This window comes from Lissotriton vulgaris, chromosome 1_1 (genome assembly GCF_964263255.1).
Source record: "Lissotriton vulgaris chromosome 1_1, aLisVul1.2, whole genome shotgun sequence".
NCBI classification, from domain to species: Eukaryota; Metazoa; Chordata; class Amphibia; order Caudata; family Salamandridae; genus Lissotriton; species Lissotriton vulgaris.
Window position 1 is genome coordinate 1,368,343,605 of NC_141685.1, and position 24,829 is coordinate 1,368,368,433.

The 24,829-nt window shown below is 41.1% G+C and overlaps 9 non-coding genes across 9 annotated transcripts; all 9 read right to left on the reverse strand.

Moving 5' to 3' along the window:
- Positions 1 to 455: 455 nt before the first annotated feature.
- Positions 456 to 537, reverse strand: TRNAF-AAA (transfer RNA phenylalanine (anticodon AAA)). Its single transcript has one exon. It is a non-coding gene; the product is annotated as a tRNA-Phe (tRNA).
- A 2,860-nt stretch (positions 538 to 3,397) lies between these two features.
- On the reverse strand, positions 3,398 to 3,479 carry TRNAF-AAA (transfer RNA phenylalanine (anticodon AAA)). Its single transcript has one exon. It is a non-coding gene; the product is annotated as a tRNA-Phe (tRNA).
- A 2,860-nt stretch (positions 3,480 to 6,339) lies between these two features.
- TRNAF-AAA (transfer RNA phenylalanine (anticodon AAA)) lies at positions 6,340 to 6,421 on the reverse strand. The gene has a single exon. It is a non-coding gene; the product is annotated as a tRNA-Phe (tRNA).
- Positions 6,422 to 7,920: 1,499 nt separating this feature from the next.
- TRNAH-GUG (transfer RNA histidin (anticodon GUG)) lies at positions 7,921 to 7,992 on the reverse strand. The gene has a single exon. It is a non-coding gene; the product is annotated as a tRNA-His (tRNA).
- Positions 7,993 to 9,281: 1,289 nt separating this feature from the next.
- TRNAS-AGA (transfer RNA serine (anticodon AGA)) lies at positions 9,282 to 9,363 on the reverse strand. The gene has a single exon. It is a non-coding gene; the product is annotated as a tRNA-Ser (tRNA).
- A 4,422-nt stretch (positions 9,364 to 13,785) lies between these two features.
- TRNAH-GUG (transfer RNA histidin (anticodon GUG)) lies at positions 13,786 to 13,857 on the reverse strand. The gene has a single exon. It is a non-coding gene; the product is annotated as a tRNA-His (tRNA).
- Positions 13,858 to 15,146: 1,289 nt separating this feature from the next.
- Positions 15,147 to 15,228, reverse strand: TRNAS-AGA (transfer RNA serine (anticodon AGA)). The gene has a single exon. It is a non-coding gene; the product is annotated as a tRNA-Ser (tRNA).
- A 1,496-nt stretch (positions 15,229 to 16,724) lies between these two features.
- TRNAH-GUG (transfer RNA histidin (anticodon GUG)) lies at positions 16,725 to 16,796 on the reverse strand. The gene has a single exon. It is a non-coding gene; the product is annotated as a tRNA-His (tRNA).
- A 7,173-nt stretch (positions 16,797 to 23,969) lies between these two features.
- Positions 23,970 to 24,051, reverse strand: TRNAS-AGA (transfer RNA serine (anticodon AGA)). The gene has a single exon. It is a non-coding gene; the product is annotated as a tRNA-Ser (tRNA).
- Between the last annotated feature and the right edge of the window lie 778 nt (positions 24,052 to 24,829).

Consider the following 24,829-nt stretch of genomic DNA (forward strand, 5'->3'; position numbering starts at 1 on the left):
CTAAGAAAAGGGAAAGAAAAGACTAGGAAAAAACACAGAAAGAGCTAGTAGATGAAATTCTCTTCCAGGAACAGCAGGTTAAGAGAAATTACACAGGGAGCAGTTTAGCTTGTAACACGGGGGAGAATAGAAAAGAAAATGCAGTTTTATGAAGTGTGTTTGCCTAATCCAGCTAGCACTTTTATTTTATTTCTCTATTTGCTTCTTTTATTGGTAAAGTAAGTTTCAAGTGCATGCACAGGTATGACCGAGAGAGCCAGGGTATAATAATTTGAAGCGTTTGCACCAGCGCTAATGAAGGATGAGAGTTATAGCAAAGATATGAAAGGGGGAGCGATAATAAATATGTGATATGGCAATAGTGACACCAAAATAAGCCACCTATTTATAAAACTGACATGGAAGAAATACTAAAGGTTAACTTCTGAAATTGTAGCCGATGTTAAAAAGATTCTCGTTGTCGGCAGGATTCGAACCTGCGCAGGCAGACCCCAATGGATTTTTAGTCCATCACCTTAACCACTCGGCCACAACAACTGACTGTGAGGCGTGTGCACATAATCTGTATGCAAGTTTTCAAGGTGTCCCACAGCAAATTCCTGATATTCTGCAATGCACTTTTTAAAAATAATGTTTTTTTCAGCAGGCACATTCTCTCCTAAAAACAAAAATTGCATGCGTATATCTCTAGTTTGGAATACCATAGGCTTGCATGCATACTCTCATGGGTCACTCAAGTTTTTTGGACCCTATTGCACTCTGTTCTCGTGCTGCTTTTAGTATATGGCCCATATTACAGAAGTCTACCATCTTTGAGTATTTGAGGCTCCTTTGTAAGTGCTTTATATTTTTTCCTTGAAGAGCTATATAATAAAGGGGTCCGGGAAAGATTGCATTTATGGAAGATAAAAGAAGGCCCACTTGTCTCACCAAATGCTGTAGAGAAACCTGATGTTTTACTCATGTTATCCTTAGTTCGTTTTTGTTAGACCTTGCATTCTTAAGGTGGTCCCAACCCCACCTTATTGCTTTTCACCTCCGCATTTTGCTGTATCTTTTTGTTGGCCTTACGACTCTGATCACTTTATCGCTACTAATCAGTGCTGAAGTGCACGTGCTTCTTCCCTAATCATGTTTATAATTGGAGTATACCTGACTGACAGATTTAATTTACTTGAAAGCCCCTTGTAAAGTGGTATACCATATACCCAGGGACTGATTGTGCCGCCCAAAGAAATAGCATTTCAAACCTGTCTCAAGCCTGCTACTGCAGTGCCTGTGCTGCAGTGTACTGCCACTTCGACTTGGCATTTAAAACTACTTGCCAAGCCTTAAACTCCAATTTTATTACATATCAGTAACCCCTAAGGTAGGCCCTAGGTAGTCCTAGGGGCATCATGCTATGTAAGTAAAAGGTAAGACATGTACTGTGGTAGTTTGTATGTCCTAGTAGTATCAAACAGTCTATTACATTTTTCACTACTGTGAGGTCTGCCCCTCTCATAGGTTAGCATTGGGTATTCCCTTAAACTTTTTGGGGGGTAATTCCATATCAGAGAGGAGAAGCTTTATTTATTTATTGATAAATCCTATCTACTGGTGAGGTTGGATTTAATCTTACTATTGTATAAATGCCATTTTTAGAGAGTGAGCATTTCTCTGCACTTACTGCTCTATTTGCATCAAAACCTGTCTTCAATTGACGTCTGGATTGGGCTGCGAGACAGCTACATATGTGCATTCCCTGTAGACAGCCACAACACAGGTCACTCAACTGCAACTGCATTCATCTGCATTCTGATTGGCCTGGGGGAGAGCTCCGCTCCCCTTACCGCAAATATGTTCAAGAACGCTAATTTATGTCAGTAAGTACAGTATACCTGCCTCTTATAATCATGTGTGTTTAAATAATTTGTCGTTAGATCGTTTAAATATTGAAAAGGATCTGTTTTTAATAGACATTGTACAAAAACAACTGGTACATTTGGGAATTCTGTAAAGGAAAAACCCAACTGCCGTGACATTGCCAACCACAATGCCGTGACTCGGATTCGAACCGAGGTTGCTGCGGCCACAACGCAGAGTACTAACCGCAATACGATCACGGCGAGCTACTTGGGCTCAATAACGTACAGTGACATGAAGAAATTATAATTCAGAACACTCAGAGCTACTCCTGTGATAGGCTGAATGTGTTCATTGCTTCCTCATTCCTTATACAAAGGCTTTATCTCCTCAGTGGTTGATAGGCTGAAACCGTTTCCTGGCCGCCTGCTTGTGAACTGGCAGGAGTCAAAGAACACACATACACTGGTGGGCCTGTGATGGTACACCAATGCAGAGAAACACACCTGGCGCAGATATTCTATTCTGTTTATTAGATCTGCATCTCCCCTGTACCTCTTCAAGACATCTATATGTGAAGCAAGAAAGAGTTAAGGAACGGTCCATCTACACTTTTATTGGTAGGATGCTGCCGTGAGCTCCTCCCAGCTAATCACACAAACAGCAGTAAAGCAAGATAACTACACAGTTAGGGGGGACTGCATGGTTAGGTTTTTGAGGAATTATTGAAACTGACCTCAGTGACCCATAATCAGAGCTGTGGCTAATGACTGCATGCCTAATTATAATGAAGCAAGCACCATGGCTCGTAGGGGCCCCACAACACACTTTTCTTAGCTCATTGAATTAAAGTATAAACTTCTGCCATGTGTGAGTGGTAAAGGCTTGTTAATTTTGTTGCTTTTCAAATTCACGTCTGACAACAAGACGAAGGAACATTGGGGCATCAGACGCTTTGGAAAGTAGCCACCAACCGCAGAGAAAGAGAGAAAGAGGGAAAAGACAGTATGAGGTGTGGAGAAAACAGCAGCAGGTACAAGGAGCTCAAATGAGATTAATGGCGCCTAAATAGAGCACGTAAAGGAACAGTTACAAATCTAAGAAAAGGGAAAGAAAAGACTAGGAAAAAACACTGAAAGAGCTAGTAGATGAAATTCTCTTCCAGGAACAGCAGGTTAAGAGAAATTACACAGGGAGCAGTTTAGCTTGTAACACGGGGGAGAATAAAAAAGAAAATGCAGTTTTATGAAGTGTGTTTGCCTAATCCAGCTAGCACTTTTATTTTATTTCTCTATTTGCTTCTTTTATTGGTAAAGTAAGTTTCAAGTGCATGCACAGGTATGACCGAGAGAGCCAGGGTATAATAATTTGAAGCGTTTGCACCAGCGCTAATAAAGGACGAGAGTTATAGCAAAGATATGAAAGGGAGAGCGATAATAAATATGTGATATGGCAATAGTGACACCAAAATAAGCCACCTATTTATAAAACTGACATGGAAGAAATACTAAAGGTTAACTTCTGAAATTGTAGCCGATGTTAAAAAGATTCTCGTTGTCGGCAGGATTCGAAACTGCGCGGGGAGACCCCAATGGATTTTTAGTCCATCGCCTTAACCACTCAGCCACAACAACTGACTGTGATACATGTGCACATAATCTGTATGCAAGTTTTCAAGGTGTCCCACAGCAAATTCCTGATATTCTGCAATGCACTTTTTAAAAATAATGTTTTTTTCAGCAGGCACATTCTCTCCTAAAAACAAAAATTGCATGCGCATATCTCTAGTTTGGAATACCATAGGCTTGCATGCATACTCTCATGGGTCACTCAAGTTTTTTGGACCCTATTGCACTCTGTTCTCGTGCTGCTTTTAGTATATGGCCCATATTACAGAAGTCTACCATCTTTGAGTATTTGAGGCTCCTTTGTAAGTGCTTTATATTTTTTCCTTGAAGAGCTATATAATAAAGGGGTCCGGGAAAGATTGCATTTATGGAAGATAAAAGAAGGCCCACTTGTCTCACCAAATGCTGTAGAGAAACCTGATGTTTTACTCATGTTATCCTTAGTTCGTTTTTGTTAGACCTTGCATTCTTAAGGTGGTCCCAACCCCACCTTATTGCTTTTCACCTCCGCATTTTGCTGTATCTTTTTGTTGGCCTTAGGACTCTGATCACTTTATCGCTACTAATCAGTGCTGAAGTGCACGTGCTTCTTCCCTAATCATGTGTATAATTGGAGTATACCTGACTGACAGATTTAATGTACTTGAAAGCCCCTTGTAAAGTGGTATACCATATACCCAGGGACTGATTGTGCCGCCCGAAGAAATAGCATTTCAAACCTGTCTCAAGCCTGCTACTGCAGTGCCTGTGCTGCAGTGTACTGCCACTTCGACTTGGCATTTAAAACTACTTGCCAAGCCTTTAACTCCAATTTTATTACATATCAGTAACCCCTAAGGTAGGCCCTAGGTAGTCCTAGGGGCATCATGCTATGTAAGTAAAAGGTAAGACATGTACTGTGGTAGTTTGTATGTCCTAGTAGTATCAAACAGTCTATTACATTTTTCACTACTGTGAGGTCTGCCCCTCTCATAGGTTAGCATTGGGAATTCCCTTATACTTTTTGGGGGGTAATTCCATATCAGAGAGGAGAAGCTTTATTTATTTATTGATAAATCCTATCTACTGGTGAGGTTGGATTTAATCTTACTATTGTATAAATGCCATTTTTAGAGAGTGAGCATTTCTCTGCACTTACTGCTCTATTTGCATGAAAACCTGTCTTCAATTGACGTCTGGATTGGGCTGCGAGACAGCTACATATGTGCATTACCTGTAGACAGCCACAAAACAGGTCACTCAACTGCAACTGCATTCATCTGCATTCTGATTGGCCTGGGGGAGAGCCCCGCTCCCCTTACCGCAAATATGTTCAAGAACGATAATTTATGTCAGTAAGTACAGTATACCTACATCTTATAATCATGCGTGTTTAAATATTTTGTCGTTAGATCGTTTAAATATTGAAAAGAATCTGTTTTTAATAGACATTTTACAAAAACAACTGGTACATTTGGGAATTCTGTAAAGGAAAACCCCAACTGCCGTGACATTGCCAACCACAATGCCGTGACTCGGATTCGAACCGAGGTTGCTGCGGCCACAACGCAGAGTACTAACCGCAATACGATCACGGCGAGCTACTTGGGCTCAATAACGTACAGTGACATGAAGAAATTATAATTCAGAACACTCAGGGCTACTCCTGTGATAGGCTGAATGTGTTCATTGCTTCCTCATTCCTTATACAAAGGCTTTATCTCCTCAGTGGTTGATAGGCTGAAACCGTTTCCTGGCCGCCTGCTTGTGAACTGGCAGGAGTCAAAGAACACACATACACTGGTGGGCCTGTGATGGTACACCAATGCAGAGAAACACACCTGGCGCAGATATTCTATTCTGTTTATTAGATCTGCATCTCCCCTGTACCTCTTCAAGACATCTATATGTGAAGCAAGAAAGAGTTAAGGAACGGTCCATCTACACTTTTATTGGGAGGATGCTGCCGTGAGCTCCTCCCAGCTAATCACACAAACAGCAGTAAAGCAAGATAACTACACAGTTAGGGGGGACTGCATGGTTAGGTTTTTGAGGAATTATTGAAACTGACCTCAGTGACCCATAATCAGAGCTGTGGCTAATGACTGCATGCCTAAATATGATGAAGCAAGCACCATGGCTCGTAGGGGCCCCACAACACACTTTTCTTAGCTCATTGAATTAAAGTATAAACTTCTGCCATGTGTGAGTGGTAAAGGCTTGTTAATTTTGTTGCTTTTCAAATTCACGTCTGACAACAAGACGAAGGAACATTGGGGCATCAGACGCTTTGGAAAGTAGCCACCAACCGCAGAGAAAGAGAGAAAGAGGGAAAAGACAGTATGAGGTGTGGAGAAAACAGCAGCAGGTACAAGGAGCTCAAATGAGATTAATGGCGCCTAAATAGAGCACGTAAAGGAACAGTTACAAATCTAAGAAAAGGGAAAGAAAAGACTAGGAAAAAACACAGAAAGAGCTAGTAGATGAAATTCTCTTCCAGGAACAGCAGGTTAAGAGAAATTACACAGGGAGCAGTTTAGCTTGTAACACGGGGGAGAATAAAAAAGAAAATGCAGTTTTATGAAGTGTGTTTGCCTAATCCAGCTAGCACTTTTATTTTATTTCTCTATTTGCTTCTTTTATTGGTAAAGTAAGTTTCAAGTGCATGCACAGGTATGACCGAGAGAGCCAGGGTATAATAATTTGAAGCGTTTGCACCAGCGCTAATAAAGGACGAGAGTTATAGCAAAGATATGAAAGGGAGAGCGATAATAAATATGTGATATGGCAATAGTGACACCAAAATAAGCCACCTATTTATAAAACTGACATGGAAGAAATACTAAAGGTTACCTTCTGAAATTGTAGCCGATGTTAAAAAGATTCTCGTTGTCGGCAGGATTCGAACCTGCGCGGGGAGACCCCAATGGATTTTTAGTCCATCGCCTTAACCACTCGGCCACAACAACTGACTGTGATACATGTGCACATAATCTGTATGCAAGTTTTCAAGGTGTCCCACAGCAAATTCCTGATATTCTGCAATGCACTTTTTAAAAATAATGTTTTTTTCAGCAGGCACATTCTCTCCTAAAAACAAAAATTGCATGCGCATATCTCTAGTTTGGAATACCATAGGCTTGCATGCATACTCTCATGGGTCACTCAAGTTTTTTGGACCCTATTGCACTCTGTTCTCGTGCTGCTTTTAGTATATGGCCCATATTACAGAAGTCTACCATCTTTGAGTATTTGAGGCTCCTTTGTAAGTGCTTTATATTTTTTCCTTGAAGAGCTATATAATAAAGGGGTCCGGGAAAGATTGCATTTATGGAAGATAAAAGAAGGCCCACTTGTCTCACCAAATGCTGTAGAGAAACCTGATGTTTTACTCATGTTATCCTTAGTTCGTTTTTGTTAGACCTTGCATTCTTAAGGTGGTCCCAACCCCACCTTATTGCTTTTCACCTCCGCATTTTGCTGTATCTTTTTGTTGGCCTTAGGACTCTGATCACTTTATCGCTACTAATCAGTGCTGAAGTGCACGTGCTTCTTCCCTAATCATGTGTATAATTGGAGTATACCTGACTGACAGATTTAATTTACTTGAAAGCCCCTTGTAAAGTGGTATACCATATACCCAGGGACTGATTGTGCCGCCCGAAGAAATAGCATTTCAAACCTGTCTCAAGCCTGCTACTGCAGTGCCTGTGCTGCAGTGTACTGCCACTTCGACTTGGCATTTAAAACTACTTGCCAAGCCTTTAACTCCAATTTTATTACATATCAGTAACCCCTAAGGTAGGCCCTAGGTAGTCCTAGGGGCATCATGCTATGTAAGTAAAAGGTAAGACATGTACTGTGGTAGTTTGTATGTCCTAGTAGTATCAAACAGTCTATTACATTTTTCACTACTGTGAGGTCTGCCCCTCTCATAGGTTAGCATTGGGAATTCCCTTATACTTTTTGGGGGGTAATTCCATATCAGAGAGGAGAAGCTTTATTTATTTATTGATAAATCCTATCTACTGGTGAGGTTGGATTTAATCTTACTATTGTATAAATGCAATTTTTAGAGAGTGAGCATTTCTCTGCACTTACTGCTCTATTTGCATGAAAACCTGTCTTCAATTGACGTCTGGATTGGGCTGCGAGACAGCTACATATGTGCATTTCCTGTAGACAGCCACAAAACAGGTCACTCAACTGCAACTGCATTCATCTGCATTCTGATTGGCCTGGGGGAGAGCCCCGCTCCCCTTACCGCAAATATGTTCAAGAACGATAATTTATGTCAGTAAGTACAGTATACCTACATCTTATAATCATGCGTGTTTAAATATTTTGTCGTTAGATCGTTTAAATATTGAAAAGAATCTGTTTTTAATAGACATTTTACAAAAACAACTGGTACATTTGGGAATTCTGTAAAGGAAAACCCCAACTGCCGTGACATTGCCAACCACAATGCCGTGACTCGGATTCGAACCGAGGTTGCTGCGGCCACAACGCAGAGTACTAACCACTATACGATCACGGCGAGCTACTTGGGCTCAATAACGTACAGTGACATAAAGAAATTATCATTCGGAATGCTCAGGGCTACTCCTGTGATAGGTTAAATGTGTTCATTGCTTCCTCATTCCTTATACAAAGGCTTTATCTCCTCAGTGGTCGATAGGCTGAAACCGTTTCCTGGCCGCCTGCTTGTGAACTGGCAGGAGTCAAAGATAACACATAAACTGGTGGGCCTGTGATGGGACACCAATGCAGAGAAACACACCTGGCGCAGATATTCTATTCTGTTTATTAGACCTGCATCTCCCCTGTACCTCCTCAAGCCATCTGTATGTGAAGCAAGAAAGAGTTAAGGAACGGTCCATCTACACTTTTATTGGGAGGATGCTGCCGTGAGCTCCTCCCAGCTAATCACACAAACAGCAGTAATGCAAGATAACTACACAGTTAGGGGGGACTGCATGGTTAGGTTTTTGAGGAATTATTGAAACTGACCTCAGTGACCCATAATCAGAGCTGTGGCTAATGACTGCATTCCTAATTATGATGAAGCAAGCACCATGGCTCGTAGGGGCCCCGCAACACACTTTTCTTAGCTCATTGAATTAAAGTATAAACTTCTGCCATGTGTGAGTGGGAAAGGCTTGTTAATTTTGTTGCTTTTCAAATTCACGTCTGACAACAAGACGAAGGAACATTGGGGCATCAGACGCTTTGGAAAGTAGCCACCAACCGCAGAGAAAGAGAGAAAGAGGGAAAAGGCAGTATGAGGTGTGGAGAAAACAGCAGCAGGTACAAGGAGCTCAAATGAGATTAATGGCGCCTAAATAGAGCACGTAAAGGAACAGTTACAAATCTAAGAAAAGGGAAAGAAAAGACTAGGAAAAAACACAGAAAGAGCTTGTAGATGAAATTCTCTTCCAGGAACAGCAGGTTAAGAGACATTACACAGGGAGCAGTTAAGCTTGTAACACGGGGGAGAATAGAAAAGAAAATGCAGTTTTATGAAGTGTGTTTGCCTAATCCAGCTAGCACTTTTATTTTATTTCTCTATTTGCTTCTTTTATTGGTAAAGTAAGTTTCAAGTGCATGCACAGGTATGACCGAGAGAGCCAGGGTATAATAATTTGAAGCGTTTCCACCAGCGCTAATGAAGGACGAGAGTTATAGCAAAGATATGAAAGGGGGAGCGATAATAAATATGTGATATGGCAATAGTGACACCAAAACAAGCCACCTATTTATAAAACTGACATGGAAGAAATACTAAAGGTTATCTTCTGAAATTGTAGCCGATGTTAAAAATATTCTCATTGTCGGCAGGATTCGAACCTGCGCGGGGAGACCCCAATGGATTTCTAATCCATCGCCTTAACCACTCGGCCACAACAACTGACTGTAAGGCATGTGCACATAAGCTGTATGCAAGTTTTCAAGGTGTCCCACAGCAAATTCCTGATATTCTGCAATGCACTTTTTAAAAATAATGTATTTTTCAGCAGGTACATTCTCTCCTAAAAACAAAAATTGCATGCGTATATCTCTAGTTTGGAATACCATAGGCTTGCATGCATACTCCCATGGGTCACTCAAGTTTTTTGGACCCTATTGCACTCTGTTTTCGTGCTGCTTTTAGTATATGGCCCATATTACAGAAGTCTACCATCTTTGAGTATTTGAGGCTCCTTTGTAAGTGCTTTATATTTTTTACTTGAAGAGCTATATAATAAAGGGGTCCGGGAAAGATTGCATTTATGGAAGATAAAAGAAGGCCCACTTGTCTCACCAAATGCTGTAGAGAAACCTGATGTTTTACTCATGTTATCCTTAGTTCGTTTTTGTTAGACCTTGCATTCTTAAGGTGGTCCCAACCCCACCTTATTGCTTTTCAGCTCCGCATTTTGCTGTATCTTTTTGTTGGCCTTAGGACTCTGATCACTTTATCGCTACTAATCAGTGCTGAAGTGCACGTGCTTCTTCCCTAATCATGTGTATAATTGGAGTATACCTGACTGACAGATTTAATTTACTTGAAAGCCCCTTGTAAAGTGGTATACCATATACCCAGGGACTGATTGTGCCGCCCAAAGAAATAGCATTTCAAACCTGTCTCAAGCCTGCTACTGCAGTGCCTGTGCTGCAGTGTACTGCCACTTCGACTTGGCATTTAAAACTACTTGCCAAGCCTTAAACTCCAATTTTATTACATATCAGTAACCCCTAAGGTAGGCCCTAGGTAGTCCTAGGGGCATCATGCTATGTAAGTAAAAGGTAAGACATGTACTGAGGTAGTTTGTATGTCCTAGTAGTATCAAACAGTCTATTACATTTTTCACTACTGTGAGGTCTGCCCCTCTCATAGGTTAGCATTGGGTATTCCCTTATACTTTTTGGGGGGTAATTACATATCAAAGAGGAGAAGCTTTATTTATTTATTGATAGATCCTATCTACTGGTGAGGTTGGATTTAATCTTACTATTGTATAAATGCAATTTTTAGAGAGTGAGCATTTCTCTGCACTTACTGCTCTATTTGCATGAAAACCTGTCTTCAATTGACGTCTGGATTGGGCTGCGAGACAGCTACATATGTGCATTCCCTGTAGACAGCCACAACACAGGTCACTCAACTGCAACTGCATTCATCTGCATTCTGATTGGCCTGGGGGAGAGCCCCGCTCCCCTTACCGCAAATATGTTCAAGAACGATAATTTATGTCAGTAAGTACAGTATACCTACATCTTATAATCATGTGTGTTTAAATAATTTGTCGTTAGATCGTTTAAATATTGAAAAGGATCTGATTTTAATAGACATTTTACAAAAACAACTGGTACATTTGGGAATTCTGTAAAGGAAAAACCCAACTGCCGTGACATTGCCAACCACAATGCCGTGACTCGGATTAAAACCGAGGTTGCTGCGGCCACAACGTAGAGTACTAACCACTATACGATCACGGCGAGCTACTTGGGCTCAATAACGTACAGTGACATGAAGAAATTATAATTCGGAACACTCAGGGCTACTCCTGTGATAGGCTGAATGTGTTCATTGCTTCCTCATTCCTTATACAAAGGCTTTATCTCCTCAGTGGTTGATAGGCTGAAACCGTTTCCTGGCCGACTGCTTGTGAACTGGCAGGAGTCAAAGATCACACATACACTGGTGGGCCTGTGATGGGACACCAATGCAGAGAAACACACCTGGCGCAGATATTCTATTCTGTTTATTAGACCTGCATCTCCCCTGTACCTCCTCAAGCCATCTGTATGTGAAGCAAGAAAGAGTTAAGGAACGGTCCATCTACACTTTTATTTGGAGGATGCTGCCGTGAGCTCCTCCCAGCTAATCACACAAACAGCAGTAAAGCAAGATAACTACACAGTTAGGGGGGACTGCATGGTTAGGTTTTTGAGGAATTATTGAAACTAACCTCAGTGACCCATAATCAGAGCTGTGGCTAATGACTGCATGCCTAATTATTATGAAGCAAGCACCATGGCTCGTAGGGGCCCCGCAACACACTTTTCTTAGCTCATTGAATTAAAGTATAAACTCCGGCCATGTGTGAGTGGTAAAGGCTTGTTAATTTTGTTGCTTTTCAAATTCACGTCTGACAACAAGACGAAGGAACATTGGGGCATCAGACGCTTTGGAAAGTAGCCACCAACCGCAGAGAAAGAGAGAAAGAGGGAAAAGACAGTATGAGGTGTGGAGAAAACAGCAGCAGGTACAAGGAGCTCAAATGAGATTAATGGCGCCTAAATAGAGCACGTAAAGGAACAGTTCAAATCTAAGAAAAGGGAAAGAAAAGACTAGGAAAAAACACAGAAAGAGCTTGTAGATGAAATTCTCTTCCAGGAACAACAGGTTAAGAGAAATTACACAGGGAGCAGTTAAGCTTGTAACACGGGGGAGAATAGAAAAGAAAATGCAGTTTTATGAAGTGTGTTTGCCTAATCCAGCTAGCACTTTTATTTTATTTCTCTATTTGCTTCTTTTATTGGTAAAGTAAGTTTCAAGTGCATGCACAGGTATGACCGAGAGAGCCAGGGTATAATAATTTGAAGCGTTTGCACCAGGGCTAATGAAGGACGAGAGTTAAAGCAAAGATATGAAAGGGGGAGCGATAATAAATATGTGATATGGCAATAGTGACACCAAAATAAGCCACCTATTTATAAAACTGACATGGAAGAAATACTAAAGGTTATCTTCTGAAATTGTAGCCGATGTTAAAAAGATTCTCGTTGTCGGCAGGATTTGAACGTGCGGGTGGAGACCCCAATGGATTTCTAGTCCATCGCCTTAACCACTAGGCCACAACAATGTGCACATAATCTGTATGCAAGTTTTCAAGGTGTCCCACAGCAAATTCCTGATATTCTGCAATGCACTTTTTAAAAATAATGTATTTTTCAGCAGGCACATTCTCTCCTAAAAACTAAAATTGCATGTGTATATCTCTAGTTTGGAATACCATAGGCTTGCATGCATACTCCCATGGGTCACTCAAGTTTTTTGGACCCTATTGCACTCTGTTTTCGTGCTGCTTTTAGTATATGGCCCGTATTACAGAAGTCTACCATCTTTGAGTATTTGAGGCTCCTTTGTAAGTGCTTTATATTTCTTCCTTGAAGAGCCATATAATAAAGGGGTCCGGGAAAGATTGCATTTATGGAAGATAAAAGAAGGCCCACTTGTCTCACCAAATGCTGTAGAGAAACCTGATGTTTCACTCATGTTATCCTTAGTTCGTGTTTGTTAGACCTTGCATTCTTAAGGTGGTCCCAACCCCACCTTATTGCTTTTCACCTCCGCATTTTGCTGTATCTTTTTGTTGGCCTTAGGACTCTGATCACTTTATCGCTACTAATCAGTGCTGAAGTGCACGTGCTTCTTCCCTAATCATGTGTATAATTGGAGTACACCTGACTGACAGATTTAATTTACTTGAAAGCCCCTTGTAAAGTGGTATACCATATACCCAGGGACTGATTGTGCCGCCCAAAGAAATAGCATTTCAAACCTGTCTCAAGCCTGCTACTGCAGTGCCTGTGCTGCAGTGTACTGCCACTTCGACTTGGCATTTAAAACTACTTGCCAAGCCTTAAACTCCAATTTTATTACATATCAGTAACCCCTAAGGTAAGTCCTAAGTAGTCCTAGGGGCATCATGCTAAGTAAGTAAAAGGTAAGACATGTACTGTGGTAGTTTGTATGTCCTAGTAGTATCAGTCTATTACATTTTTCACTACTGTGAGGTCTGCCCCTTTCATTGGTTAGCATTGGGTATTCCCTTATACTTTTTGGGGGGTAATTCCATATCAGAGAGGAGAAGCTTTATTTATTTGTTGATACATCCTATCTACTGGTGAGGTTGGATTTAATCTTACTATTGTATAAATGCCATTTTTAGAGAGTGAGCATTTCTCTGCACTTACTGCTCTATTTGCATGAAAACCAGTCTTCAATTGACGTCTTGATTGGGCTGCGAGACAGCTACATATGTGCATTCCCTGTAGACAGCCACAACACAGGTCACTCAACTGCAACTGCATTCATCTGCATTCTGATTGGCCTGGGGGAGAGCTCCGCTCCCCTTACCGCAAATATGTTCAAGAACGATAATTTATGTCAGTAAGTACAGTATATCTACATCTTATAATCATGTGTGTTTAAATAATTTGTCGTTGGATCGTTTAAATATTGAAAAGGATCTGTTTTTAATAGACATTTTACAAAAACCACTGGTACATTTGGGAATTCTGTAAAGGAAAAACCCAACTGCCGTGACATTGCCAACCACAATGCCGTGACTCGGATTCGAACCGAGGTTGCTGCGGCCACAACGCAGAGTACTAACCACTATACGATCACGGCGAGCTACTTAGGCTCAATAACGTACAGTGACATGAAGAAATTATAATTCGGAACACTCAGGGCTACTCCTGTGATAGGCTGAATGTGTTCATTGCTTCCTCATTCCTTATACAAAGGCTTTATCTCCTCAGTGGTTGATAGGCTGAAACTGTTTCCTGGCCGCCTGCTTGTGAACTGGCAGGAGTCAAAGATCACACATACACTGGTGGGCCTGTGATGGGACACCAATGCAGAGAAACACACCTGGCGCAGATATTCTATTCTGTTTATTAGACCTGCATCTCCCCTGTACCTCCTCAAGCCATCTGTATGTGAAGCAAGAAAGAGTTAAGGAACGGTCCATCTACACTTTTATTGGGAGGATGCTGCCGTGAGCTCCTCGCAGCTAATCACACAAACAGCAGTAAAGCAAGATAACTACACAGTTAGGGGAGACTGCATGGTTAGGTTTTTGAGGAATTATTGAAACTGACCTCAGTGACCCATAATCAGAGCTGTGGCTAATGACAGCATGCCTAATTATGATGAAGCAAGCACCATGGCTCGTAGGGGCCCCGCAACACACTTTTCTTAGCTCATTGAATTAAAGTATAAACTCCTGCCATGTGTGAGTGGTAAAGGCTTGTTAATTTTGTTGCTTTTCAAATTCACGTCTGACAACAAGACGAAGGAACATTGGGGCTTCAGACGCTTTGGAAAGTAGCCACCAACCGCAGAGAAAGAGAGAAAGAGGGAAAAGACAGTATGAGGTGTGGAGAAAACAGCAGCAGGTACAAGGAGCTCAAATGAGATTAATGGTGCCTAAATAGAGCACGTAAAGGAACAATTACAAATCTAAGAAAAGGGAAAGAAACGACTAGGAAAAAATACAGAAAGAGCTTGTAGATGAAATTCTCTTCCAGGAACAGCAGATTAAGAGAAATTACACAGGGAGCAGTTAAGCTTGTAACACGGGGGAGAATAGAAAAGAAAATGCAGTTTTATGAAGTGTGTTTGCCTAATCCAGCTAGCACTTTTAATTTATTTCTCTATTTGCTTCTTTTATTGGTAAAGTAAGTTTCAAGTGCATGCACAGGTACGACCGAGAGAGCCAGGGTATAATAATTTGAAGCGTTTGCACCAGCGCTAATGAAGGATGAGAGTTATAGCAAATATATGAAAGGGGGAGCGATAATAAATATGTGATATGGCAATAGTGACACCAAAATAAGCCACCTATTTATAAAACTGACGTGGAAGAAATACTAAAGGTTAACTTCTGAAATTGTAGCCGATGTTAAAAAGATTCTCGTTGTCGGCAGGATTCGAACCTGCGCGGGGAGACCCTAATGGATTTCTAGTCCATCGCCTTAACCACTCGGCCACAACAACTGCCTGTAAGGCGTGTGCACATAATCTGTATGCAAGTTTTCAAGGTGTCCCACAGCAAATTCCTGATATTCTGCAAAGCACTTTTTAAAAATGTTTTTTTCAGCAGGCACATTCACTCCTAAAAACAAAAATTGCATGCGTGTATCTCTAGTTTGGAATACCATAGGCTTGCATGCATACTCTCATGGGTCACTCAAGTTTTTTGGACCCTATTGCACTCTGTTTTCGTGCTGCTTTTAGTATATGGCCCATATTACAGAAGTCTACCATCTTTGAGTATTTGAGGCTCCTTTGTAAGTGCTTTATATTTTTTCCTTGAAGAGCTATATAATAAAGGGGTCCGGGAAAGATTGCATTTATGGAAGATAAAAGAAGGCCCACTTGTCTCACCAAATGCTGTAGAGAAACCTGATGTTTTACTAATGTTATCCTTAGTTCGTTTTTGTTAGACCTTGCATTCCTAAGGTGGTCCCAACCCCACCTTATTGCTTTTCAGCTCCGCATTTTGCTGTATCTTTTTGTTGGCCTTAGGACTCTGATCACTTTATCGCTACTAAGCAGTGCTGAAATGCACGTGCTTCTTCCTTAATCATGTGTATAATTGGAGTATACCTGACTGACAGATTTAATTTACTTGAAAGCCCCTTGTAAAGTGGTATACCATACACCCAGGGACTGATTGTGCCGCCTAAAGAAATAGCATTTCAAACCTGTCTCAAGCCTGCTACTGCAGTACCTGTGCTGCAGTGTACTGCCACTTCGACTTGGCATTTAAAACTACTTGCCAAGCCTTAAACTCCAATTTTATTACATATCAGTAACCCCTAAGGTAGGCCCTAAGTAGTCCTAGGGGCATCATGCTATGTAAGTAAAAGGTAAGACATGTACTGTGGTAGTTTGTATGTCCTAGTAGTATCAAACAGTCTATTACATTTTTCACTACTGTGAGGTCTTCCCCTCCCATAGGTTAGCATTGGGTATTCCCTTATACTTTATGGGGGGTAATTCCATATCAGAGAGGAGAAGCTTTATTTATTTATTGATAAATCCTATCTACTGGTGAGGTTGGATTTAATCTTACTATTGTATAAATGCCATTTTTAGAGAGTGAGCCTTTCTCTGCAGTTACTGCTCTATTTGCATGAAAACCTGTCTTCAATTGACGTCTGGATTGGGCTGCGAGACAGCTACATATGTGCATTCCCTGTAGACAGCCACAACACAGGTCACTCAACTGAAACTGCATTCATATGCATTCTGATTGGCCTGGGGGAGAGCCCAGCTCCCCTTACCGCAAATATGTTCAAGAACAATAATTTATGTCAGTAAGTACAGTATACCTACATCTTATAATCATGTGTGTTTAAATAATTTGTCGTTAGATCGTTTGAATATTGAAAAGGATCTGTTTTTAATAGACATTTTACAAAAACAACTGGTACATTTGGGAATTCTGTAAAGGAAAAACCCAACTGCCGTGACATTGCCAACCACAATGCCGTGACTCGGATTCGAACCGAGGTTGCTGCGGCCACAACGCAGAGTACTGACCACTATACGATCACGGCGAGCTACTTGGGCTCAATAATGTACAGTGACATGAAGAAATTATAATTCGGAACACTCAGGGCTACTCCTGTGATACGCTGAATGTGTTCCTTCTTTCCTCATTCCTTATACAAAGGCTTTATCTCCTCAGTGGTTGATAGGCTGAAACCGTTTCCTGGCCGCCTGCTTGTGAACTGGCAGGAGTCAAAGATCACACATACACTGGTGGGCCTGTGATGGGACACCAATGCAGAGAAACACACCTGGCGCAGATATTCTATTCTGTTTATTAGACCTGCATCTCCCCTGTACCTCCTCAAGCCATCTGTATGTGAAGCAAGAAAGAGTTAAGGAACGGTCCATCTACACTTTTATTGGGAGGATGCTGCCGTGAGCTCCTCCCAGCTAATCACACAAACAGCAGTAAAGCAAGATAACTACAAAGTTAGGGGGGACTGCATGGTTAGGGTTTTGAGGAATTATTGAAACTGACCTCAGTGACCCATAATCAGAGCTGTGGCTAATGACTGCATGCCTAATTATGATGAAGCAAGCACCATGGCTCGTAGGGGCCCCGCAACACACTTTTCTTAGCTCATTGAATTAAAGTATAAACTCCTGCCATGTGTGAGTGGTAAAGGCTTGTTAATTTTGTTGCTTTTCAAATTCACGTCTGACAACAAGACGAAGGAACATTGGGGCATCAGACGCTTTGGAAAGTAGCCACCAACCGCAGAGAAAGAGAGAAAGAGGGAAAAGCCAGTATGAGGTGTGGAGAAAACAGCAGCAGGTACAAGGAGCTCAAATGAGATTAATGGTGCCTAAATAGAGCACGTAAAGGAACAGTTACAAATCTAAGAAAAGGGAAAGAAACGACTAGGAAAAAATACAGAAAGAGCTTGTAGATGAAATTCTCTTCCAGGAACAGCAGGTTAAGAGAAATTACACAGGGAGCAGTTAAGCTTGTAACACGGGGGAGAATAGAAAAGAAAATGCAGTTTTATGAAGTGTGTTTGCCTAATCCAGCTAGCACTTTTATTTTATTTCTCTATTTGCTTCTTTTATTGGTAAAGTAAGTTTCAAGTGCATGCACAGGTACGACCGAGAGAGCCAGGGTATAATAATTTGAAGCGTTTGCACCAGCGCTAATGAAGGATGAGAGTTATAGCAAAGATATGAAAGGGGGAGCGATAATAAATATGTGATATGGCAATAGTGACACCAAAATAAGCCACCTATTTATAAAACTGACATGGAAGAAATACTAAAGGTTAACTTCTGAAATTGTAGCCGATGTTAAAAAGATTCTCGTTGTCGGCAGGATTCGAACCTGCGCGGCGAGACCCTAATGGATTTCTAGTCCATCGCCTTAACCACTCGGCCACAACAACTGACTGTAAGGCATGTGCACATAATCTGTATGCAAGTTTTCAAGGTGTCCCACAGCAAATTCCTGATATTCTGCAATGGACTTTTTAAAAAAAATGTTTTTTTCAACAGGCACATTCACTCCTAAAAACAAAAATTGCATGCGTGTATCTCTAGTTTGGAATACCATAGGCTTGCATGCATACTCTCATGGGTCAATCAAGTTTTTTGGACCCTATTGCACTCTGTTTTCGTGCTGCTTTTAGTATATGGCCCATATTACAGAAGTCTACCATCTTTGAGTATTTGAGGCTCCTTTGTAAGTGCTTTATATTTTTTCCTTGAAGAGCTATATAATAAAGGGGTCCGGGAAAGATTGCATTTATGGAAGATAAAAGAAGGCCCACTTGTCTCACCAAATGCTGTAGAGAAACCTGATGTTTTACTCATGTTATCCTTAGTTCGTTTTTGTTAGACCTTGCATTCTTAAGGTGGTCCCAACCCCACCTTATTGCTTTTCACCTCCGCATTTTGCTGTATCTTTTTGTTGGCCTTAGGACTCTGATTACTTTATCGCTACTAATCAGTGCTGAAGTGCACGTGCTTCTTCCTTAATCATGTGTATAATTGGAGTATACCTGAGTGACAGATTTAATTTACTTGAAAGCCCCTTGTAAAGTGGTATACCATATACCCAGGGACTGATTGTGCCGCCCAAAGAAATAGCATTTCAAACCTGTCTCAAGCCTGCTACTGCAGTGCCTGTGCTGCAGTGTACTGCCACTTCGACTTGGCATTTAAAACTACTTGCCACGCCTTAAACTCCAATTTTATTACATATCAGTAACCCCTAAGGTAGGCCCTAAGTAGTCCTAGGGGCATCATGCTATGTAAGTAAAAGGTAAGACATGTACTGTGGTAGTTTGTATGTCCTAGTAGTATCAAACAGTCTATTACATTTTTCACTAGTGTGAGGTCTTCCCCTCTCATAGGTTAGCATTGGGTATTCCCTTATACTTTATGGGGGGTAATTCCATATCAGAGAGGAGAAGCTTTATTTATTTATTGATAAATCCTATCTACTGGTGAGGTTGGATTTAATCTTACTATTGTATAAATGCCATTTTTAGAGAGTGAGCATTTCTCTGCACTTACTGCTCTATTTGCATTGAAACCTGTCTTCAATTGACGTCTGGATTGGGCTGCGAGACAGCTACATATGTGCATTCCATGTAGACAGCCACAACACAGGTCACTCAACTGCAACTGCATTCATCTGCTTTCTGATTGGCCTAAGGGAGAGCTCCGCTCCCCTTACCGCAAATATGTTCAAGAACGATAATTTATGTCAGTAAGTACAGTATACCTACATCTTATAATCATGTGTGTTTAAATAATTTGTCGTTAGATCGTTTAAATATTGAAAAGGATCTGTTTTTAATAGACATTTTACAAAAACAACTGGTACATTTGGGAATTCTGTGAAGGAAAAACACAACTGCTGTGACATTGCCAACCACAATGCCGTGACTAGGATTCAAACCGAGGTTGCTGCGGACACAACGCAGAGTACTAACCACTATACGATCACGGCGAGCGACTTGTACTCAATAACGTACAGTGACATGAATAAATTATAATTCGGAACACTCAGGGCTACTCCTGTGATAGGCTGAATGTGTTCATTGCTTCCTCATTCCTTATACAAAGGCTTTATCTCCTCAGTGGTTGATAGGCTGAAACCGTTTCCTGGCCGCCTGCTTGTGAACTGGCAGGAGTCAAAGATCACACATACACTGGTGGGCCTGTGATGGGACACCAATGCAGAGAAACACACCTGGCGCAGATATTCTATTCTGTTTCTTAGACCTGCATCTCCCCTGTACCTCCTCAAGCCATCTGTATTTGAAGCAAGAAAGAGTTAAGGAACGGTCCATCTACACTCTTATTGGGAGGATGCTGCCGTGAGCTCCTCCCAGCTAATCACACAAACAGCAGTAAAGCAAGATAACTACACAGTTAGGGGGGAATGCATGGTTAGGTTTTTGAGGAATTATTGAAACTGACCTCAGTGACCCATAATCAGAGCTGTGGCTAATGACTGCATGCCTAATTATGATGAAGCAAGCACCATGGCTCGTAGGGGCCCCACAACACACTTTTCTTAGCTCATTGAATTAAAGTATAAACTTCTGCCATGTGTGAGTGGTAAAGGCTTGTTAATTTTGTTGCTTTTCAAATTCACGTCTGACAACAAGACAAAGGAACATTGGGGCATCAGACGCTTTGGAAAGTAGCCACCAACCACAAAGAAAGAGAGAAAGAGGGAAAAGACAGTATGAGGTGTGGAGAAAACAGCAGCAGGTACAAGGAGCTCAAATGAGATTAATGGCGCCTAAATAGAGCACGTAAAGCAACAGTTACAAATCTAAGAAAAGGGAAAGAAAAGACTAGGAAAAAAGACAGAAAGAGCTTGTAGATGAAATTCTCTTTCAGGAACAGCAGGTTAAGAGAAATTACACAGGGAGCAGTTAAGCTTGTAACACTGGGGAGAATAGAAAAGAAAATGCAGTTTTATGAAGTGTGTTTGCCTAATCCAGCTAGCACTTTTATTTTATTTCTCTATTTGCTACTTTTATTGGTAAAGTAAGTTTCAAGTGCATGCACAGGTATGACCGAGAGAGCCAGGGTATAATAATTTGAAGCGTTTGCACCAGCGCTAATGAAGGACGAGAGGTATAGCAAAGATATGAAAGGGGGAGCGATAATAAATATGTGATATGGCAATAGAGACACCAAAATAAGCCACCTATTTATAAAACTGACATGGAAGAAATACTAAAGGTTAACTTCTGAAATTGTAGCCGATGTTAAAAAGATTCTCGTTGTCAGCAGGATTCGAACCTGCGCGGGGAGACCCCAATAGATTTCTAGTCCATCGCCTTAACCACTCTACCACAACAACTGACTGTAAGGCGTGTGCACATAATCTGTATGCAAGTTTTCAAGGTGTCCCACAGCAAATTCCTGATATTCTGCAATGCACTTTTTAAAAATAATGTTTTTTTCAGCAGGCACATTCTCTCCTAAAAACAAAAATTGCATGCGTATATCTCTAGTTTGGAATACCATAGGCTTGCATGCATACTCTCATGGGTCACTCAAGTTTTTTGGACCCTATTGCACTCTGTTTTCGTGCTGCTTTTAGTATATGGCCCATATTACAGAAGTCTACCATCTTTGAGTATTTGAGGCTCCTTTGTTAGTGCTTTATATTTTTTCCTTGAAGAGCTTTATAATAAAGGGGTCTGGGAAAGATTGCATTTATGGAAGATAAAAGAAGGCCCACTTGTCTCACCAAATGCTGTAGAGAAACCTGATGTTTTACTCATGTTATCCTTAGTTCGTTTTTGTTAGACCTTGCATTCTTAAGGTGGTCCCAACCCCACCTTATTGCTTTTCACCTCCGCATTTTGCTGTATCTTTTTGTTGGCCTTAGGACTCTGATCACTTTATCGCTACTAATCAGTGCTGAAGTGCACGTGCTTCTTCCCTAATCATTTGTATAATTGGAGTATACCTGACTGACAGATTTAATTTACTTGAAAGCCCCTTGTAAAGTGGTATACCATATACCCAGGGACTGATTGTGCCGCCCAAAGAAATAGCATTTCAAACCTGTCTCAAGCCTGCTACTGCAGTGCCTGTGCTGCAGTGTACTGCCACTTCGACTTGGCATTTAAAACTACTTGCCAAGCCTTAAACTCCAATTTTATTACATATCAGTAACCCCTAAGGTATGCCCTAGGTAGTCCTAGGGGCATCATGCTATGTAAGTAAAAGGTAAGACATGTACTGTGGTAGTTTGTATGTCCTAGTAGTATCAAACAGTCTATTACATTTTTCACTACTGTGAGGTCTGCCCCTCTCATAGGTTAGCATTGGGTATTCCCTTATACTTTTTGGGGGGTAATTCCATATCAGAGAGGAGAAGCTTTATTTATTTATTGATAAATCCTACTTACTGGTGAGGTTGGATTTAATCTTACTATTGTATAAATGCCATTTTTAGAGAGTGAGCATTTCTCTGCACTTACTGCTCTATTTGCATGAAAACCTGTCTTCAATTGACGTCTGGATTGGGCTGCGAGACAGCTACATATGTGCATTCCCTGTAGACAGCCACAACACAGGTCACTCAACTGAAACTGCATTCATCTGCATTCTGATTGGCCTGGGGGAGAGCCCAGCTCCCCTTACCGCAAATATGTTCAAGAACGATAATTTATGTCAGTAAGTACAGTATACCTACATCTTATAATCATGTGTGTTTAAATATTTTGTTGTTAGATCGTTTAAATATTGAAAAGGATCTGTTTTTATTAGACATTTTACAAAAACAACTGGTACATTTGGGAATTCTGTAAAGGAAAAACCCAACTGCCGTGACATTGCCAACCACAATGCCGTGACTCGGATTCAAACCGAGGTTGCTGCAGCCACAACGCAGAGTACTAACCACTATACGATCACGGCGAGCTACTTGGGCTCAATAACGTACAGTGACATGAAGAAATTATAATTCGGAACACTCAGGGCTACTCCTGTGATAGGCTGAATGTGTTCATTGCTTCCTCATTCCTTATACAAAGGCTTTATCTCCTCAGTGGTTGATAGGCTGAAACCGTTTCCTGGCCGCCTGCTTGTGAACTGGCAGGAGTCAAAGATCACACATACACTGGTGGGCCTGTGATCGGACACCAATGCAGAGAAACACACCTGGCGCAGATATTCTATTCTGTTTATTAGACCTGCATCTCCCCTGTACCTCCTCAAGCCATCTGTATGTGAAGCAAGAAAGAGTTAAGGAACGGTCCATCTACACTTTTATTGGGAGGATGCTGCCGTGAGCTCCTCCCAGCTAATCACACAAACAGCAGTAAAGCAAGATAACTACAAAGTTAGGGGGGACTGCATGGTTAGGTTTTTGAGGAATTATTGAAACTGACCTCAGTGACCCATAATCAGAGCTGTGGCTAATGACTGCATGCCTAATTATGATGAAGCAAGCACCATGGCTCGTAGGGGCCCCACAACACACTTTTCTTAGCTCATTGAATTAAAGTATAAACTCCTGTCATGTGTGAGTGGTAAAGGCTTGTTAATTTTGTTGATTTTCAAATTCACGTCTGACAACAAGACGAAGGAACATTGGGGCATCAGACGCTTTGGAAAGTAGCCACCAACCGCAGAGAAAGAGAGAAAGAGGGAAAAGGCAGTATGAGGTGTGGAGAAAACAGCAGCAGGTACAAGGAGCTCAAATGAGATTAATGGCGCCTAAATAGAGCATGTAAAGGAACAGTTACAAATCTAAGAAAAGGGAAAGAAAAGACTAGGAAAAAATACAGAAAGAGCTTGTAGATGAAATTCTCTTCCAGGAACAACAGGTTAGGAGAAATTACACAGGGAGCAGTTAAGCTTGTAACACGGGGGAGAATAGAAAAGAAAATGCAGTTTTATGAAGTGTGCTTGCCTAATCCAGCTAGCACTTTTATTTTATTTCTCTATTTGCTTCTTTTATTGGTAAAGTAAGTTTCAAGTGCATGCACAGGTACGACCGAGAGAGCCAGGGTATAATAATTTGAAGCGTTTGCACCAGAGCTAATAAAGGACGAGAGTTATAGCAAAGATATGAAAGGGGGAGCGAAAATAAATATGTGATATGGCAATAGTGACACCAAAATAAGCCACCTATTTATAAAACTGACATGGAAGAAATACTAAAGGTTAACTTCTGAAATTGTAGCCGATGTTAAAAAGATTCTCGTTGTCGGCAGGATTCGAACCTGCGCGGGGAAACCCCAATGGATTTCTAGTCCATCGCCTTAACCACTCGGCCACAACAACTGACTGTAAGGCATGTGCACATAATCTGTATGCAAGTTTTCAAGGTGTCCCACAGCAAATTCCTGATATTCTGCAATGGACTTTTAAAAAAAAATGTTTTTTTCAGCAGGCACATTCACTCCTAAAAACAAAAATTGCATGCGTGTATCTCTAGTTTGGAATACCATAGGCTTGCATGCATACTCTCATGGGTCACTCAAGTTTTTTGGACCCTATTGCACTCTGTTTTCGTGCTGCTTTTAGTATATGGCCCATATTACAGAAGTCTACCATCTTTGAGTATTTGAGGCTCCTTTGTAAGTGCTTTATATTTTTTCCTTGAAGAGCTATATAATAAAGGGGTCCGGGAAAGATTGCATTTATGGAAGATAAAAGAAGGCCCACTTGTCTCACCAAATGCTGTAGAGAAACCTGATGTTTTACTCATGTTATCCTTAGTTCGTTTTTGTTAGACCTTGCATTCTTAAGGTGGTCCCAACCCCCCCTTATTGCTTTTCACCTCCGCATTTTGCTGTATCTTTTTGTTGGCCTTAGGACTCTGATCACTTTATTGCTACTAATCAGTGCTGAAGTGCATGTGCTTCTTCCTTAATCATGTGTATAATTGGAGTATACCTGACTGACAAATTTAATTTACTTGAAAGCCCCTTGTAAAGTGGTATACCATATACCCAGAGACTGATTGTGCAGCCCAAAGAAATAGCATTTCAAACCTATCTCAAGCCTGCTACTGCAGTGCCTGTGCTGCAGTGTACTGCCACTTCGACTTGGCATTTAA